Source organism: Girardinichthys multiradiatus, chromosome 2, assembly GCF_021462225.1.
Source record: "Girardinichthys multiradiatus isolate DD_20200921_A chromosome 2, DD_fGirMul_XY1, whole genome shotgun sequence".
In the NCBI taxonomy this organism is placed as follows: Eukaryota; Metazoa; Chordata; class Actinopteri; order Cyprinodontiformes; family Goodeidae; genus Girardinichthys; species Girardinichthys multiradiatus.
The window spans coordinates 33,883,091-33,903,074 of NC_061795.1; the positions used below are offsets into that span (position 1 = coordinate 33,883,091).

Sequence of the window (19,984 nt, forward strand, 5' to 3'; positions counted from 1 at the left end):
TTCTGAACCAGGGATAATGAAAACCCATTAAAAAACTTTGAAATAGCCATTTATTGGAAGCTAAAAAGCAGATGCTATCCTTAGCATTGTTAGCAGCTAACTCCTAGCCAGTTGCGATATTTTCATGGTACTTACAAATCATTTCCTGTTTCGGAAATGCAACTACAAAAACATTTAAAGGGGACGAAAGCTTCTTCAGTGATATTGTAAGAAAATAATTTATAATAACCTTCAGCATAATGTAGCAATTCAAGAACCACTTCCTTTCTCACTTCAAAATAAAAGTCTCAAATGTAGCCACAACAGGGTTTCAAGCTCAAAGCCCTCACAATTATATCCAAGTCACATAATATTATTTAATACTAATAACACCAGTCACACACTGACAATAACTGGATAGTACTTTATGAGAAAGACTTAATTTTGAAGAGAAAATTTGTGGCTTTAATATTAGCCCTATCCTGTTTACAACTGAACAGGGGTTCTTAATCGGTTTGTGTATTTGAAACTTAAAGATGAGAAAACCTAATTTGTGTCTAGTCTTGATGTTATGCTTCAATAGCTCTCCCATTCTTATTGCTTTGACACAAGGCTTTTGCCGAGGTTAGAGCAGAGTCTATGTTGATTCCTTGCATCTTGGGAATATGGTTTCTGGTTGTTGGTGAAAACTAAAGGAAATTTCAGAATTCACACAGATTTAACCAAAGCACATCAGCTCAAATCCCATCATTCTCAAGAGCAAGAAACAAAATATATAGGTAAATAGGTAACTTGAGAAGGAGATAAGAATTTAAGAATACATATGACAGCTTTGCAATTTTATCTTTAATGAAACCTAGGTTTCCATCAAGCTTTACTCAAGAGAGAATTAATTATTGCGAAATCCAAAAAACATCTAACCTGTAACCTACAAAGCATATAGAACATGAAAAGACCACTATCTCAAGCATCAGAAGTCATTTTTTGCCTCTACAGCTGTCAAGGAGCCGTTAACATCTAGCAGACTGTCAGTCTAATGCCTAACATTCAACAGAGGGTGAAAAAGATTGGCAGATGAAGGCACACTCTTTGACCTGCTTGCTGCTTTAACATTTCCCATCTGCATCAGCAATCACATATGGTTCACGTAGAGAATCCTTTTCTTTTTTCTCTTTGGTAGTTAAAAGCAACATGCAAACACGGAAATTGGATATACACTACTGAGCTGTGACTCGTTCAAGAGGGTTGGCCTTGGCTTCATGTTGCAAAAATATAACCAAGCGATAGCCATGAGAAATGCCAAAGAATCATTTAAATAAAAGCACATGGAAGTAGGCATGAACATAGCTGCATACATACAGTATATGGAGACAGACAGAGGGGGAACTTTCTTAAATAATAAATGAAATGGCAATCATTTAGGGGTAGGATTCTAACTTGTGGTGCAGGAGGTCTTGGATCCAGATTCCGGATGATCCCCCAGTGTGTTATAACCCATCTTGTCTGGCAATAAAAGGAGGCAACATAAGAAACAGCAAGGTAATAAAACTGATCAGATCGACTTGATAGTTTTAGCAAGGTTTCTAATCTAAACATTTTTAATGGGTAACGTTATTGTTTTCCAAAGGCAACTTTATTTAAAAGTAGGAAGCTGGGGCGCGGCGTTGGTGGTGTAGGGGTTAAGCGTGCGACCATGTGCAGAGGCTATAGTCCTTGGTGTGCCTGTCCCAGGTTCGAGTCCTGGAGCCGGCGACCTTTGCCGAATGTCTACCCTACTTTTAACAGTTCACTACAAGATTATGCACTTAAAATAACATACTGTCTTATTCTTATGCCTGATTTCAAATATTAACATCTAACAAAAAAAATATTCTGCTATAAAATCACAAGCATCTTTGTAATGACCTAATATCTGTGTTACTATATAGTGCACCAGATAAGGTATGAAGGCTTTTCTTCTGCCCAGTCACGGGCAGAGAATTTACTATATTACCTATCCATGGTTTGAATCTCTATTAAAAACTTTAGTTGTCAAGTCTAAACACTAAACATGCTCAAAGGTACATTATGAATAGCAAAATTAAGAGCAAGGCATACTGCAGTAAGTGAATGAGAGTGTTTCAAATTTCTGAGCAAACAGAACAAAGTGCTTTTATTTTGAAAAGCCCAGAAGTGTTTTTGTTTGGAATGACAGTAGCTTAACAGTCAGAAAGAAAGTGTTGAAGCTACTGCGGTGTGAACAAAGCCTAAGTGAAAACTTGAGTCCCAGCTCATTACTCTTAAAGTTACATGTCAAGTCCAAGACCACAAGCATAACTCAGATCTGAGTCATTAGAGCATAAGTCTGAGGCAAGTCTGTATTCTGTTTCACGACATGAGGGCAACTCGAGTGACCGTCTGACTTTATCTAATCAAGTATAAATATTTAAATAGTAGCGTCCGTAAAGCTGCTTGAAATAAACAATAAGTACAACCTAAACCTCAAAACATGATATCTAAGTAACTCCTGAACAACGTGTGTACAACACAGGTTAATCATGCGTTTCTGCAAGTTATTATGTGCAAAAAGTACTTTTAACACATAAAGCAAGAGACAGAGTGAGAGTTTGCTTGAAGATTTAAGCAGGGGAGCCAGGTGAGCTTAAGGCGGTGCTAATAGAATAGCAATCCAATCAGCAACAGCAGGTGGGTGTCAAACAGCCTAAAGACTACTTTAAAGGCAAAGAGAAAGCTGAGTCAGGAAAGTATAGGGAAGTATGGTGGCAATAAACTAGGGTTATAACATTGGCATAGAAACAAAACAAAAAATATTTTAGAAAGCAGCAGGCAAGTAGAGGTACTTTCTGAAAGTGGAAAACTACCACCCCAAAATGACAATGTTTGACGCAATTCTTTTCGAAGTTAGTTATTACTCCACCCTGTCACTTCTTCTATCCCTACCTTCAGACTCCACAGCTGTACCACCTGTTTTACCATCAAAAAGAAAGTGATTCGAATTTAGGTCAACACACTGCACAACCTGTATACTTCAAAAACATATTTTCAGATGCAGCACCTTCAAATACATCAGTATTGATTATTATTTAAATATAGAAGAGCTATTTAGGATAAATGGGGCTACCTTTGATGGATTTAAAGAAAAGATGCAAAACTTTGATTCAAACTTGTGTCAGCTTCCATGTCAGCCTCTGCATAAGTGTTTGTGTGTGTGTGTATGTGCGTGCACCTGTGTGTGTGTTAAGTGCCAGTGGAATATTAGTCAAGTTCATCAAGTTCAACAAGACACATACACAGACAAGCAACACCTAGACCACACACTCACACATGTGTACACACAGTTTGCTGTTTGTGTTACCTTTACGCTAGATATATCACATTGATTCATATGTTGGAGACTTAACCTTCACCCTAACCATAATCACTGCCTGCCTAACTCCAGCGTTAACCTTAAAGTTGACTCAAATCTTTACTCTGAAATGCCATAATATATGTTATGGGGACTTTCTGTCCACAAAAGGGAGGTGAGTTCCCACAAAAGAAGTGTGTGAATAAACTGATGTCCATATAGCTCAGCATCTGCATAGATACAGACACACACACACACAAGCATGCAAACATACAGATTACTCAGTACTCCCTTTTTTTTCCCCATGAAACAGACTCTGTGAATGTTTGGCTGTGCCAGCTGTGTGAGCTTGAGGCAGGGTGTGGGGTGTATATACCAGTCTGACAGACTGCATGATGTGTATACACACAGTCATAAACAGTATCTGGAGCGGAAGCACTGATCATCTAGATGTACTTGACCTTATGACCCCAGGGGTGAACTGTTATCCCTGCTTTGTCTGTAATATTTAGCCCCCAAGGCTGCAGGAAACACTGGGTGCTGCTCTGTACAACGCGATGACTGTAAAAGAGCGTGCAGCGCTTGTGAGTACCAAAGCTTTCCTGATTTCATCTTTATTGTTTATCTTCTTGTATAAAAGTAAATATAAATTATCCAAAAGTCTGTTTGTGTGTCTGTGCATGAAAATGCATAAACATGTCAGCGTCCAAGTCTTTGAAGTTGACCACAGTGGCATGCCGCTGCAGTGAACTTTTGGGCATGGTGGGGGAGAGACCCACAGACACATTTAGTGTGTCAAAAACATCTGGCCTTATTTATAACTCCTCTGGAAAAAAAATACAAGAATGGAAATAAATGAGTGCTCAAAAAGTGGGAAGACTGAAAAAGTGTTCCACAGGAGCTCCTTCAGTATTTCTGGAATGACACAGAAATAACATTAAAAGCTCCAGGCTCCTGCTTACGTTTGGCAGTTGGTGCAAATGCATACTGTCCATGATGTTCAGGATAGTGCACAGCCTGCCTGAAATGTGAAACCTGTCATACTATGCAGTAAAGCAAGCAATGCTTTTAAAAACATTCAGTCATTGTTTTGATTGGATGACAGTTTTACCTTTTAACCCAACAAATCCATACCTCTTGGGCAGGAAAGTGTCTAAGAAGCAAAAGTGGGGATCAGAGATAGAATGTGTGGACTAAATTCAACTTTTTCTGTATGTGTGTGAGCACCTGCGAGTGACTAAATGAAAAGATACCATCATATCATCTGCATGCACTGCATGTCATTCATTACAGCTTTTAACTGCTGTAGCACCAAGAAGCCACTGTGAACTCCTTTGGCAAACACTTAGGACCAAGTAGAGGGAACATTGAGGGATAAAAAACTGACAAACATGCCTGTTTGACCCGGAAATATTCAGCACAGTTAGAACTTTGAACAATTTGACACTAGAGAGGACATGGCAAATATATGTGTTAGAAGACCAAACAGTGATGAAGGCAGAGCTCCCATGGGGAATCTGACAGTAGAGCCTGATAATCAGTTGCAGCTTACTGTCCACAATGCTGGCAGTTTAAATTAGAAGCCACAGTATCTCCATTATCAAAGAAGAGATTGTCCATTCAGGTTTAAAAGATGCATTGATTTCCTTACATCCAAGCTCATTTTTCAGCAGTGACGGGGATGCTGAACAGAGTTGGTAATGAGATGTATGAAATTAAATATGATAATACTGGAAGAAAACCTGTTAGAGGCAGCAAAAGGCTTAAGACTGGGGCAAAGCTTTACCTTCCAGCCGGTCAGCATCTATAAACATGCAGACTGACCTACAATAGATCAGTTCAGATCATTGTGGAGTCAGGTATTAGAATTGTCCATTGTTGTGCAACAATAGGTTTGGTTTGGCTATGAATAACTATTATTAGGTGTTAAAGGCAATTATTAACAAAGTTAGTAATTTTGATCAGATTACCAAGTCGGGGTACTGCCTGATTATCAGGATTAATAGCCAAACAGCTCTCAGTCTTTGTCAGTTATTGTTTTATGAATACCTGCCTGTTGAGTTGTGGTATTATAAAGCAATAGATGAAGGACTGAATTCACGTAATGGGGTTCTCAAACAGCAAGCACTGCACACCTACACAGAATAAATACAAACAAATTCTCTCCAAATGCAAGAATTTATTAATCCAGTTAAAATATTTTAGTCATGAAACTCTTTAACTAGGCTAGTGACATTCACCTAAACTACAAAGTAAAAAGTAAAAGGACACTAATAAGCTAATATTAAGCTAATTTATTTGCTGAATAACCTTTTGGACAATCGTCTTCAACTAATAGTAAACACTCCAGCTAGAGTTCTCACTAGAACCCATAAATATCAGCACGTCACTCCTGTTCTGTCATTATTGTACTGGCTACCTGTGGTTTCTAGAATCGATTTTAAAATTGTATGGTTTGTTTTTAAATCCCTGAATGGTCTTGCTGCATCATGTCTTCTGAGCTTCTTTCCCGCTACACCCCTTCTCAGATTGCAGTCTCAGATCCTCTAAATCAGCTTTTACTTTCCACTTCCAGAGCTCGAGTGGAGGCAGAAGGGCTTGTATGGTCAGGGTTCCCAGTTTGTGGAATGCTCTTCCACTAAATATTAGACAGGCCTCTTCATTTTCTGCTTTTAAATCATTCGTTTTACTTTTATAATAAGACATTTCATATTTCAATGAATCTCTTTTTATTTTATTTTGCCCTTAACATTTTAATTGATTGGGCTTGCATTGTGTGTGTTTTCTTTGTTTTTTTTTGTTGTTGTACCTTTTTTAATGTGTTTTGTAAAGCACTTCGTAACAAATGTTTAAATAAAGTATTATTACAAGTATATGACTTATGACTCTATGTCTTTATAACTCTTCCTGTCATCACAGGGATTCCAGCTGTAAAAAATCCTCTTTCCTGGAAGCTGTGCATGGTAATGGGTTAAAACTGTGCAATCTGGCAATCAGAGTTTTTTTTTTTTTACCAGCTTCTTTTGTTCTTTGTCTGTAGTTCAGTTTAAATATATTTCACTTATTGAATATTGATATAGAAGCTTTCCATCCCATCTGACTGAGATTGAGCTGTTCAGCAGGCAAGACATTTCAGTCTCAAAGCTGGTAGAGACATGCCCCAAAATATTACCAGGTGTACAACTACGAATGAACACCCCTCTTTTCAGATTTTGATTTATGGGGAGAAAAAAGAAAACATGTAGCCTTTTCCTTTAAAATTGTACACTACTTTGTGTAGTCTGGTTACACAATATTCTAAAAACATATAGAAATGTTTGTGGTTGTATCTTCAAATGATGTGATTACATTTGTAAGGCAATGTTACTAGAGATGAATGAAAATTAAGCAGCATGCAGCTTATCCTATCTATATAAAAGCTGCCATGCTTCTGGATTCAGTTCAGGGTGATGTTTTCTTATCTGATTCTGTTTATGGTATCGGGTTTCCCTCCTTCATACCACCAACAGTTCTTGTATAAACCTTAAATGACACCCACCATTGTCTTTGTTAAAATGGCAGGTTACTTTTTGTGAAGCCTTATCATAGACCCCAAACCTTTAAACTTGGGCCTCGCCTCTGAACCTTCACAAAATTACTTGCCTGTCAGCACTTGAAATGAGTGTGGTCATCTGTCCACGGCACAGACTGCTGAGCCACGGGTGACAGTCATCAGTAGTCCTAGACAATAAGCTTTGAAGTCAAAGCCACATTGAACTCCTTTCCACCCAGTTCTTGTGGCTTTCCTTTAAATAGACCATGTCGTCAGACCCTGCTCAGGTCTACCGGCCCAAGCCCAAAATAAATGCATCCACAACAATGCCACATCTGGAGCAAAGTGTTGGAATGAAAAAGGGGAGAGGAGGATTGTTGGTGAAAGTGGGTCAAAAAGCTATTTGGCTCTCAAATTCAGGCCAAAACATCTGGAGATGTGTTTTACCAAGACATTATTTGAGGTTCACCTCCACTACCTTCTAAAAAAGACAACTTTTTTACTTTTACAACTTTTAATAAAAACCCAGGAGAGTCACCTTGTGCGCAACAGCCCCTCTCAAATATTTGCTAATTATTCCTCAGACATTTTTCCACTGCATTAAAGTATAATGTCTTATTTGCAGCAGAAGTCAAATAAGAGATTACTCTTATTTGATTACTTGATTATTTGATTACTCTTTATTTGATATAAATTTCCTGCAAAGCATCAGTTGTGGAGAAGTTTGTAAGAAGGTTTTCTCAGGATGCCTGCTCTTGTTGTTAGTGTCAGAAGCAATCAGAAACTTCCTTCAGCAGAAGGAGCAGAAATGCAAGGTAATAACCAGAGCCAATTTTCTCCCTGTTGGATAAAGTGTTCAATACACACACACACATCTGATAGTATACCGCCCACAGTCTGACCCCAACAGTTGAACTTGCAGTTGAGGACACACTGAATAGGAAAATACAATCTAATGCACACACATGCATACATGTACCATATATATTTTAGTTTCCAAGAAGATTTATGTGGGAGAACTGGAGGGTCAAAATGTGACCTGCTGAACAAATTGTATGGTAGGATCGAAAATATCAAGGTAGTGTTCAGATTTAAGATGAGGATGTTAGGAAAGGATTGGAGAAGGATACAGATGTAGGGAAAGATAGGAAATGATGGGCGACTCAACACAGGTAATTTTTAACAAAAGCACTGTAATGAAGCAGATTCAGTGTCAGATTCCCAAAATTCAATTTACTGGCTGATCCTAAGCATAAAGTGAAAGATTTGATGCTGAAAGAAAACCAACATGACTGTATCAGCAGAGGGAGAGAAACATGAAGTAGGAGATGGCGCACATTTCCATCCTAAATATAAAAAGTGTTGAGACTGGAGCCAGTTAAGATAATTAAAGAGCAATACCAAACTGAAAAGTAGAGTTACTGAGCTAAGAAAGATTAGGAGATGCTAGTTGAAGCAGTTCAGTTAGAGGACTGCAGATCCAATAAAACATGAACTGTGCTTTTAGCTTTTATACAGAAATGAAGATTCACTAAGTGAGGCTCTTCACAACAATGACAGGAATACAAGAAATAATAAACCAAACATTTAATGTCACTGCACATTTTGTTCCTGTAAGCTGAAATAATTGTCTGTACATAGACCACATTTAGAGGAAAACAATAAAAATAGTGTGTAAAAATGCATCTAGTTCACAAGAATAGAATATACAGAATATTGGGGATATATACTCAAAATATTGGAAATGCTGAGAATTCTTTTGTTTTCACATTGAGTGTAAAGATTTCCTGAATTACAAACTGTGTTTTAAATAATCTTTTAACAGCATAGATACATCAGTCTAGATGTCATATTCATGCTCATCTCAACCTGTGGTCCTAAATTACTCTTTTATGTGTTTATGCAAATAGAAGAAATGTGAGAATTTTCAAATTTGAAACAATGATCAATTTGAGCTAACTTTGAATTTTTTACTATGTGTCAGCAAGACCTTATCACTAGTCAGCTCTGTCACTCTAATATGACAAGAACTTCACTTCCTTTCTGACTTCAAAATAAGGGTGTATTCACACCAGGAAAGTCCTTTGGTCCGTTTGTTTGGTCCGGACCAAAAGCAAACTTTATTTTTTTCATTTGGTGCAGTTTGTTTTCACAGGAGTTGTAGTTGGAACACACCCTCCGGACCACCACCCCAGTCTGCCAGTCCAGAGGCACTGTCCCCGACCGCCACGCAATGTTGAAGAGGCGTGTCAACCATGACAGCCCTACAACATCCAGAGACTTGAGGTACTCAGGGCGGATCTCATCCACCCCCGAAGCCTTGCCACCGCGGAACTTTTTAACCACCTCGGTGACTTCAGCCTGGGTGATGAAAGAGTCCAACCCCGAGTCCCCAGCCTCTGTTTCCACCAGGGAATGCGTGATGGCAGGATTGAGGAGATCCTCGAAGTACTCCTTCCACCGCCCGATAATGTCCTCAGTCGAGGTCAGCAGTCTCCCGCCCCCACTATAAACAGTGTTGGCGAAGCACTGCTTCCCCTTCCTGAGGCGCCGGACGGTTTGCCAGAATCGCTTTGAGGCCAACCGGTAGTCCTTCTCCATGGCCTCACCGAACTCCTCCTAGGCCGGAGTTTTTGCCTCTGCCACAGCCCTGGCCGCAGCACGCTTGGCCCCACGGTACCCGTCAGCCGCCTCAGGAGTCCCACAAGCCAACCACAGCCAATAGGACTCCTTCTTCAGCTTGACAGCATCCCTTACTGCTGGTGTCCACCACCGGGTTCTGGGATTGCCGCCGCGACAGGCACCGCAGACCTTACGGCCGCTGCTACGGGCAGCAGCATCGACAATAGATGCGGAGAACATGGTCCACTCGGACTCTATGTCTCCAACATCCCCCGGGATCTGGTCGAAGCTCTCACGGAGGTGAGAGTTGCATACATCCCTGGCCGAGGGCTCCGCCAGGCGTTCCCAGCAGACCCTCACTATGCGCTTGGGCCTGCCAAGTCTGTCCGGCTTTCTCCTCCTCCAGCGGATCCAACTCACCACCAGGTGGTGATCAGTGGACAGCTCAGCCCCTTTCTTCACCCGATTGTCCAAAACATGCGGCCGAAGGTCTGATGATACGACAACAAAGTCGATCATCGACCTCCTGCCTAGGGTGTCCGGGTGCCAAGTGCACTGATGGACACCCTTATGTTTGAACATGGTGTTCATTATGGACAATCCGTGACTAGCACAGAAGTCCAATAACAAAACACCACTCGGATTCAGATCGGGGAGGCCATTCCTCCCGATCACGCCTCTCCAGGTGTCACTGTCGTTCCCCACGTGGGCGTTGAAGTCCCCCAGCAGAATAATGGAGTCCCCGGGAGGGGCACTATCCAGCACCCCCGACAGGGACGCCAAGAAGGCCGGGTACTCTGCACTACCACTCGGCCCGTAGGCTGAAATGATAGTCAGAGACCTCTCCCCAACCCGGTCCTGCGAGGAGCAACCCGGCCACCAGGCGCTCTCCGACGAGTCCCGACCCCAGGCCTGGCTCCAGGGTGGGACCCCGGCTCCGCCGTACCGGGCGACGTCACGTGCCTCGATATTTTGTTCTTCATGAGGGATTCTTGAACCACTCTTTGTCTGACCCATCACCTACAGCCTGTTTGCCATGGGAGACCCTACCAGGGGCATTTAGGCCCCAGACAACATAGCCTCTAGGATCATTTGAGCACTCAAACCCCTCCACCACGTTAAGGTGGCGGTTCAAGGAGGGGATCATCATTGTTTCTATTGGACAGAAATGACGGGGGCCGGACAGAGCACAGACCTGGAAATTTAGGAAAACAGCTGTAGACGTGCTACGTGCTGCACCTCTGTTCTGCATATTTCTGCTGTTGTTAAAGCTGCAATATTATTGTGAGAGTGAAAAGCAGCTCGTTCAACACAGATTTTGAAACGTTCCATTTATAATGTTGGAACCCCGTCGGAGAATGCGTGCTGAATGCCGACGTTCTCTACGTGCCTTGTCCCACAAGAAGCCTGTAGCGTTGCTAAGCAACATGCAGCTTATCAGGTATGATTACCTTACAACACACACTTTTGCTACCGGCTACGGTGGCTTTTTAGGTCCAAAGAGACGTACGCTTTTTGTAGTTGGTTCGGATCGGGGCCGGTTTGTATTCAGACCATAAGCGAACCGCACCAGAGTCCGTTTGGAAGCGGAACAAAACCACCTCAAAAAGTGGGTCTCGGTCCAGTTGTTTGGTCCAGACCAGGGTTCGCTTGAGTGTATTCACATCTGTACAGAAGGCCCGGACCAAGGGGGGAAACGAACTCTGGTCCGTTTAAAGCGGACCAAAAGTGACAAGTGTGAATACACCCTAAGAGTCTCAAGCAAAACGGATTGACCATACTATTAATTGCTTAGACTGATACAGCAGCCAGTGTTTTATGAGACAGGCTTCAATTTATATCTTCATGCTTTTACTGGCAATGGTATTTTTTTCTTGTTTCAGACATTTCACCCCAACATCCAAACAACTTCTTCAGTTTTCATCATAGATTGGGACTCCAGGCTTATAAGTCATTGTAAGGACAAAATGCACTAGTAGTGCCATTTTGGCCACATGAATCACTGTCCCTCCTGTACATCCTGTGAGGCGTTTTGATCATATTCAGGCATTGGTTAAATTGTCTCTCTGCTATTTCGTACCTTTTTAGTTAATTTCCCTATTATTGTGGTTGTCTTAACGAGTTATAAGCCTGAAACTCCAGACCCATCAGAACTGAAGATAAAATTTGGATGATGGTTAAAACAAGAAAAGAAGTCCAGCTGCCTTGATTTATGCACTTAGAGCTAGGATTAACTATTACTGATCTGTATTAAAAAATATAAAGGTAGTATTTATATTATAAATAACATAAAAACACAGGCCAATATACTTATAGTATAAATTAGTTGACAAACACAGAATTTTGATCTCTTCAATTATGTATTTAAATTTAGCAGAAAATTATAAGGGCTCTGAAATTGAGGTTTGGCTTTCTAATGGGTTGATTGAAGAAAAAAAAAACTCGGAGGTTCTCAAAGTTTTAATGACTAGGAGCAAATCCCAGCAGCCTGTTATTTAAAATCTAAATCCAATAATTTATGATTCACTACAGGTATAACCAGGTAAGAACACAACAGTCCTTTGTAGTTGGTAGTTGCTGTGTTTTTGGTATATATCATTTCTACTAACATTTAGGAGGCAGGAGTTTAAATTGGTCTTTTCCTAATTAAAATGTGGATAGAGGAGGATGGAGAGAAATTATTCCCACAGGCCACATCATAGATTTTATGATTCAGAATATTCTCATCATAGTGGTGCCAAATTTACATGCAATGCTTTATGGCAGTTGTCAGTAAGATTTGAGGAAGGACTCCATGCTACAGCAGTGTTGTCACAGAAATATATTGGATAATTTGATAGTAAGACTGAAAATAAGCCAAATCTGTGATGTATATTTAACCAAGAAAGAAAACATCTACAAATTTCTTCTGAGGAAACACAAAGTCTTAGTCACTGACAGCATCAATGTACATAGATTAAGATTATAGGATTTATGTGAGAACTTTGAGTCTTCTACTATGTGTCAGCATGATCTTATTGTAATTTAGAGCATCACAATATTTTGTATCGCAAAGAACTGCCTGGATGCAATATTTGGAAGGCTATTCTGTCTCATGTGCTGTGCATTCAAACTCTACTCGCCAATATTATATTTAACCAATTGGATGTACATTTACAGGATTTAGATCTTAGTGACCAAGATGTTGAAGCTTAGACAGAGTGGCATCATGATGTTGGTAGAAAAAGTCAGCAGTGAGGGAAAATATTGATTAACCACTACAAAAATCTTAATTACATTTCTCTACAATTCTATTGCAATGTCATATTTTCCAAATATTATTAAACTCTACTACAATTATAATGAGGCTGCTCTAATAAGACCTTAAGAAACTGAGACATCATTCATCCATCTGTCTATTGTCTATACCTCCTTGCAAGGAGCTGGTACCTATCTCCAATGACGAGCAGGTGGGCACAGGCCACCTGTCTATCAAAGGGCAACACAGAGACACACAGGGCAAACAGCTTTCACACACACACCAACCCTTGCTGGCATTTCACCAAAGACCTTCTTGCTGTAAGTCAACAGTGCTAACAATGGTGCCATCTTACATCCTCATACAAGACTTTGATCTCTTTATGATGTTGGAAAATAGAAAATGAGTTAAACATCTACACACCAACTGTAGAGGATGGCCAGAGAGTCTCCAGTCTCTGTGTTCTGATACATTTGTTGCAATCCATCAGTTTTAGCCTAGTAGCAGTGAGTTCAAAATGGTAACATGTTTCTGTGCGAGCCTAATAATCCAAAGAAGAAAGGCATAAAAGAAAAGTCAGATAAAAAAAACAAAAACATAACGGTTTAATAAATTAAACGTAATTCTCTTAAAAGTTAAGAGTTTTAGATATCTGCTTTGATCAATAAATATAAAATCAATGGAGCTCTAGCTTCAGTGAATAAACTGAGAAAGAAGGTGAGTGCTCCAACCCTACAGTGAGAAATGAAAAGGCTTAGTATACCAACTGACTCTCAGTACAATCCATTTTTTTCTATTTCTGCTGTTTTCAGATCTGGATTTCTACTCATCATGTGGGTGGAAATGAACTATAAAGCAATTTTACCATGGTTCAAACCAATCTGTTGGTTAGCTAGGCCATTCTGCTGCAGAGTACATGCATTCAGTTAACAATGTGCTTTTGCAACCAAATCTTTCATACTTTGCTCCTTTCAGTTACTACTGCAGACAAATAAAATGTGCATCTTATTACAGTGCTTCACAAAACCATACATATACCTTAAACCGTCTCCACTTTTTTATCCCTAACCACAAACTACAATGTATTTTATTTGGAATTCATGTTTTAGATCCAAGCACATTAGTGCATTATTATGAAGTAAAAGTAAAAGGATAATCGGTTTTAAAGCTTTTTTTGAAAGCTGTTGGTGTGTATTTGTATTTAACTTCCTGGGCCAATACTTTTTAGAACCACCTTTGACTGCAATTACAGCAGTAAGTCTTTTGGGTGTGTCTCTATCAGCTTTGCACAACGAGAGACTGAAATATGTGCCCATTCTTCCACACAAAATAGCTCAAGTCCATTTAGATTAAATTAAGATTATCCTTTAACAGCTGTTTTCAAAACATATCACAATTTCTGAGCTAGGTTTAGGTTTGGAGTTTGGCTGGGCAATTTAAACACGATTATGCTTTGATCTAAAAGATTCCACTGTAACTTTGTTTGTATGTATGTATGTTTAAAGGTGTACCAAAGTCTTAGTCTCAAGTCTTTTTTAGCCTCTAGCCTTCATTCTTCCATGATTGCCATGCACTTAACTCCCCCTATCTTACCATTAATTCAGACCAGATTCCCTGTCTCTACTGAGGAAAGGCATCCCCTAATCATGATGCTGCCACCACAACATTTCTTCATGTACATAGCGTGTTCAGGGTTATGTGCAGGGTAGTGCTAGTTTTCCTCCACAGGCAAGGTTTTGCATGTAGACCAGACAGCCCAATTTTGGTAATCTGGGTAATCTGAACAAAGCACCTTATCTGATGACAGATTGCTCCTCCTGATCTGTGCAGCTCTTGGAGGACAACCATGTCTTCGCAAGTTTGCAGTTGTGCCACACTATATTTTCAGATGATAGACTAAACAACATGAGATGCTGGAAACATAGGATATTTTTTACAACCTTACCTTGCTTCAAACCTCCCCACAACTTTATCCCTGACCTGCTGTTTTTTTGGTCTTCGGGATTTTTTTTGCCTAACCTCTGAGGCTTTCACAGAACAGCTATAGTTTTAATGAAATTCAGTTACAAACATGCTGATAGTTTAATAATTTTGTGATAAGGTATCAAAATAAAGGGGGCTGAATACAAATGCAAAAACATTAAAGTTTGTTGTTATAACATTACAAAATGTGAAAAAAATTAAAGGGCTATTAAAACATTTACAAGGAAATGTTTATCATGCGAACTAATCATGTTGAATAATTCATTTAAAAGTTGTCCTCCTGCCACGACTAATTTGAAATGATCTGCAAAATTAAATATAAATCCTGCCTACCTCCAGTTTGTACAAAACCCCAACAAGCAGTGGATTTTGCAGACGAGCCTCAGACAAAGCTGGTGTAATGCTTTATTATTTATATAATTTCTTAAAAATAATATTGATGGACAGAATGAAACACTTTCATTTGCTGATACTGCAATGGATGTTCACCTTTTGCTAGGAAACTCTAATGACAGTCAGCTCAGACAGCAGAAACAGAGCGAAGTCAGAAGTCCTGACGCAATAAGCAAGGGAACTTAATGATGAATAAACTCCACAATGATATGTAGCACCATGTGAACAACTCCTATTGAACTGGCAATAAACACACCTTAAAGGTGTCATCACAAATGTACATAAACAGAACTTCTTTTTAAACTAAGCACCATCATGATTTTATAATCTGGTTGACAGATTATGACAACCTGGTTTGTTCCAGGTAAGTTAAATTATGACTGTTTACAAGTGTTTAAGGGAAGTAAGTCTACAGTTAAATTTACTAGTAGTGTCACAGGTAAGAGGTGGAGATGGGGTCAGGGGTCACAGTACCATGACAAACAAATGAGCCACCCAGCAAGGAAGTCAACAAAAGATGCTTTCCTATGAAGCCCTGGCAACAGCGCCGGCTGGCAAGCATGTGTGTGACCAACGTGCCATTTGAACCAATGACAGAGTCTCTATCATCACCATATGGGGTTGCCACACAAGCATACCAGAGAGTGTGGGAGAGCCACAGCAGGAGCACCAGACACTGTAAAAGATAACAAGGCTAAACCTGATAAGACATTTTCAGTACTGTCTACGTAGGTTATGGTCTTTCTGCTGCTCTGTTGGGTCTGCACTATAAGCTCTACAAACTGCTTAAGTTTGGGATAATGTTATGAGGACTCCCTGATGTGAAAATCATGGGAGAGATGCTTTTGTTAGCTAGTCTGCAATCAGGCAGATTTTACTGTAGGCTCTATTGTTTCTTTTTAGGCCTTTATGACTGGCAACCAGCCTCATGATGGCCCCTCTCAGCCATTATATCCCCCTTAAATCCTATTTTATAAACTTTAACTGTCCTGAGAAAACACACAAAGCTTAACTGGAGGTCCTTGCATACTGTTTCTTTTCCTCTGTGATTCTATTGGAAGAAATCTGATGATTCATCTCCTTTGCCTCTACATCCACTTTGTACCACACTGTTTTCAAGCATTCCTTTTGATTTTCCACACTTTCATTTCATAATTTTATTTGCCTTAGCTTTCTGTCTGTCCTCCATCTCAAGCTCTGTTTGTATTTTTTTTTCTCCTCCTCTTCCGCTCGCCAGTCCTGGAAAGTACATTCACTCATTTCAACAGAATGACACAAGGACTGTGTCCTTCATAGCAGACCATGCTTGTGTTTTTTCAATTAAGCTCGGCTCCTGTACATTTGGGAAACCATAATTCTCAGGGTCCGGCAGAAAGCAGTGGAAAGTCACTTAGGTTTTTCTTTCTGGGAGAGGTATTGGAAAGACCCGTTTCCTTGAAGCATGTCAAAGTAAAGAGGATAGAAAATAAAATCATAGGAAAACCATCAACAACCTTACAGGAGGTGTTGATAGAAATGAAGGGCCCCGCCAAAGGACATTGGGGAGCAACAACCCGTGGGGTGAATGGGATCAGGAAAGTGGTGAGGGAGATAATGCATATGGATGGATTTCCCAGGGAATGTGGATGAAAGTAAGTGAGTCACAGGCCGGATCTGGATTCCCCAGCTGGGAGGAGGACAGATACACTGAAATCACTTCAAAGCCTGGTGTCACTGGGTTGCAGATGCCTCTTGTCAATTATATTTACAGAGATGAGCACCAGTAGCCTGTCTCATCTATCTGTCTTTAGCAGCTTTCAGTAGTGCACATAAACAAATCACCACCCTTTACACAATTTAACAGCTCATTCAAATTTAAAGTGTAGTTGTATTTGATATGGGTACTTTTACCAACCATTATTAACTTTACATTAAACAAAATTAACTCAGACAATATTCATGATGGCCTGAAGGTGGAGCTACTCATGGAGAAAACTGATTTTTGAACACAAGACCTAAACGAACATGCCCTTAATTCGGTCTTCCAGCCACATACTCTATGGAGGCATCTTACCAGGGCATCCGTATATATAGTGACCAACATAATAAACATAGCCTGATTAAAGAAAGAAGACAAGCAACGACCAAGACAGGATTTTAACCTGAAGAGATTTTAGCTTTTAATTTTAGCTAACCAATACCCTTGTTACACTATCTGCCTTGCTTTTTGATAGTGTAGGAAGATACACTAGTGTTAAAGACATTCCAGCATTGGCTTCCAACACATCTTATACTGCAGTCCAAGAAGGTTTATATCTAGCTAAGCCAAACTGTCACAGAGTTTTTTTTTTGGGACATATGAACAATTCCAGGAGCATGACAAAAATAACTCAATGATTTCACAGCAATGACTCGACAATGATATACAGACACTAAGTCTGCACTGCTGAAGATTCACTCACTTCAAAGGGCTTGAGGTGGCTCCAGCTAATGGCAGCCTGACCTATTTTCTGATTAATTCAGCTGATAGTTACACTCAGATTGTGTATACAGCATAGAACTGCCATGTAGAGCTATTCAATGGATCAGTAAGTGTGAAAAAAAATTTTTAACATTACTGCAGAAGTAGTGTACTCAGTCCTAACACAGAATTAAACTGTAAATGAGACACCCTTCATTATAACACACATACTCTATTTAAATTGAGATGCATTAAAGATTTAGACCCACATAATTCTTGTTTTTCTATATGCCAGCATACATGACACAATAGACAACTGTGTGATAGTAGCCTAATAATCAAACTCTTCCCACAAAGTTGTACTAACAAGTACCATCATATGGGGCAAACTAAAACATTACAAATGTGACATTTGTCAACATTTGCAACGATGTTGCAATTATGTTCTAATTCTTTTATTTAAATCCAAGAGACAAAAACTGTAACTATTCAAATGACCACTTCAGGTTGGGTTTAAAAGTTAGTCAATTCTAACTACCCTGCATTCGGTACATGAAGTAGGTATGCTTCCTATAGTTCAGTTCTTCATACAACAACAATACTGACAGGATTGAAAAAAATACTACTCTGGATCATGCAAATAATGCACTTGAATTAATGTATTTTAATTTGTATATCTGCTTTGAGTTACAGGTTAGTTTGTTTGTGTCCACTAAATCTTTCTCTGGTTATATTACTTTCAGTCTGCTGTGAACTCACTAACCTTATTTAGCGTCACAACCAATTTCAAAATGTCCCTATTGAAACATCACATGTAGTCACCGCTGATCAGGATAACCACAGAGAGAAAAGGTCCAGTTGGAGTTAAAACTCACACTGCTTCTTTTAGTTGTGGTGTCCCTCATCCACCACAAAACAATGAGGCAGCTGTGTTTAGGAATCCAGTGAATGTCTCCTCTTGGAAAAGAATAAGGATTTATTTGGCAAGAGTATTAATAAGTGCCACATCTTGCTGGTTGAAAATTGTTGAAGCCTGATTTACTACAAAAGATACAAAAAGTCTTAGACTAGACAGCAAGTGGATCATATGCAGGCATTTGCTAAATGAGATAAAGTCTGGTACTGGGGAATGACTTACTCAACCTTTAATCGGTACCAAAATTCTCGGGCTTCTTATCTCATCTTAACATCCTTTTTCAAGAATGTGACAGTTTCCTTTATTCAAAGAAACAGTTTATCATCATTAGCTTAAATCTATCACTGTCAAACTTAAACTAAGTTCGTAAGTGCATGTTCACGTGAGAATGCACGGATGAATGTAAACAGTAAATACACACAGACACATGTGTATTAAAAGTGGGAGTGACTTCTACTGTACAGCCCACAATATACCCCCACCCCGCCCATGCCCCTCACCACAACAATCAGCCGGGACAGACAGCCTAGCAGAACATAAGTTATAAAGAATCGCAGGAGCAACAAATAAGGAAGTCTTACCTCAAGGGTGTTTCTGTAAAGCCGACAGAAGCAAAGGGCTCATGATCGTAGCGGTTTATCTCAGTCTCGGCCTCTTTGTGTCATTTAGCTTTGGCAGACGGGAGCTGGGACGCATAAACGCTGCAGAGTGGAGACGCTTTCGGCGCACTTCACAGACAGGGAGGGCTGTGGAGCAGCGCAGACCCCAGGCCTGTCCGCTCTCACTCTGCCGTCTGAGGATGAAAAGAGAAGACTTCATTACCAACACAGGACACGCCTCCACCCCTCTGGTCTCCCTCCTCCCTAGCCACCCCAACCCACCCTCCCCCTTCAATCCCTTTACTCCTCCTCGACTACCTCCCGGTTTCCCTTCCACACTCCCAGGCAGTAGCACGCTAAAGGGCATGCCCTAGCCAAATAGAGGGGTAGCAGACTGCCAAAAAAGAAAGAAAGCCTCCCATCCCAAAGCCTGCCAGTGAGAAATGCCGAAAAGCCAGATAGGGACACAGAAGGATCAGGATGGTGGAGAAACAGAGAGGTTGCATTTATCACTGCATCTATAAATTATAATTTTTAACGTTTTAAATCAATTGTACAGTCCCAGGTTTCGTTTTGTTAGTGAATACGAAATTGGTAGAACCAGGTTTAAGAAAGAAAGAGAAGCTGCAGATTAAAATATAAAGCAAGATAGAGAAAAAAACAGAATGGAGAGAAGTAACCAACTTTAAGGAAAAAAGTGACGTATGACATAGGCAGACAGAAAGAGAAACACAGTCACACTCAGACTGAGACATAAGATCAATTATGAAGTTTCAGAGCATAAAGGGAAAAACCAACAAATACAACCTGGGTTGTAAATTCTAATTAAGAGTTTCTGTGAAATCACATAAAAATAATGATACACATGAGTGTACTTGTGTCTGTTTTGGGTTCACGGGTGGGGATAATGTCTGTCTCTATGCACTTGTGCATCTA

At 40.0% G+C, this 19,984-nt stretch overlaps 1 protein-coding gene across 1 annotated transcript in view; it reads right to left on the reverse strand.

Annotated features, from left to right (window-relative positions):
* LOC124856479 (zinc finger protein 469) overlaps positions 1–19,209 on the reverse strand; it is a 59,159-nt gene extending 39,950 nt beyond the window's left edge. The window contains exon 1 of the mRNA XM_047346925.1: positions 19,031–19,209. The gene's annotated coding sequence lies outside the window, so the exon portion shown is untranslated. The remainder of the gene's footprint in view (positions 1–19,030) is intronic.
* Positions 19,210–19,984: the final 775 nt, after the last annotated feature.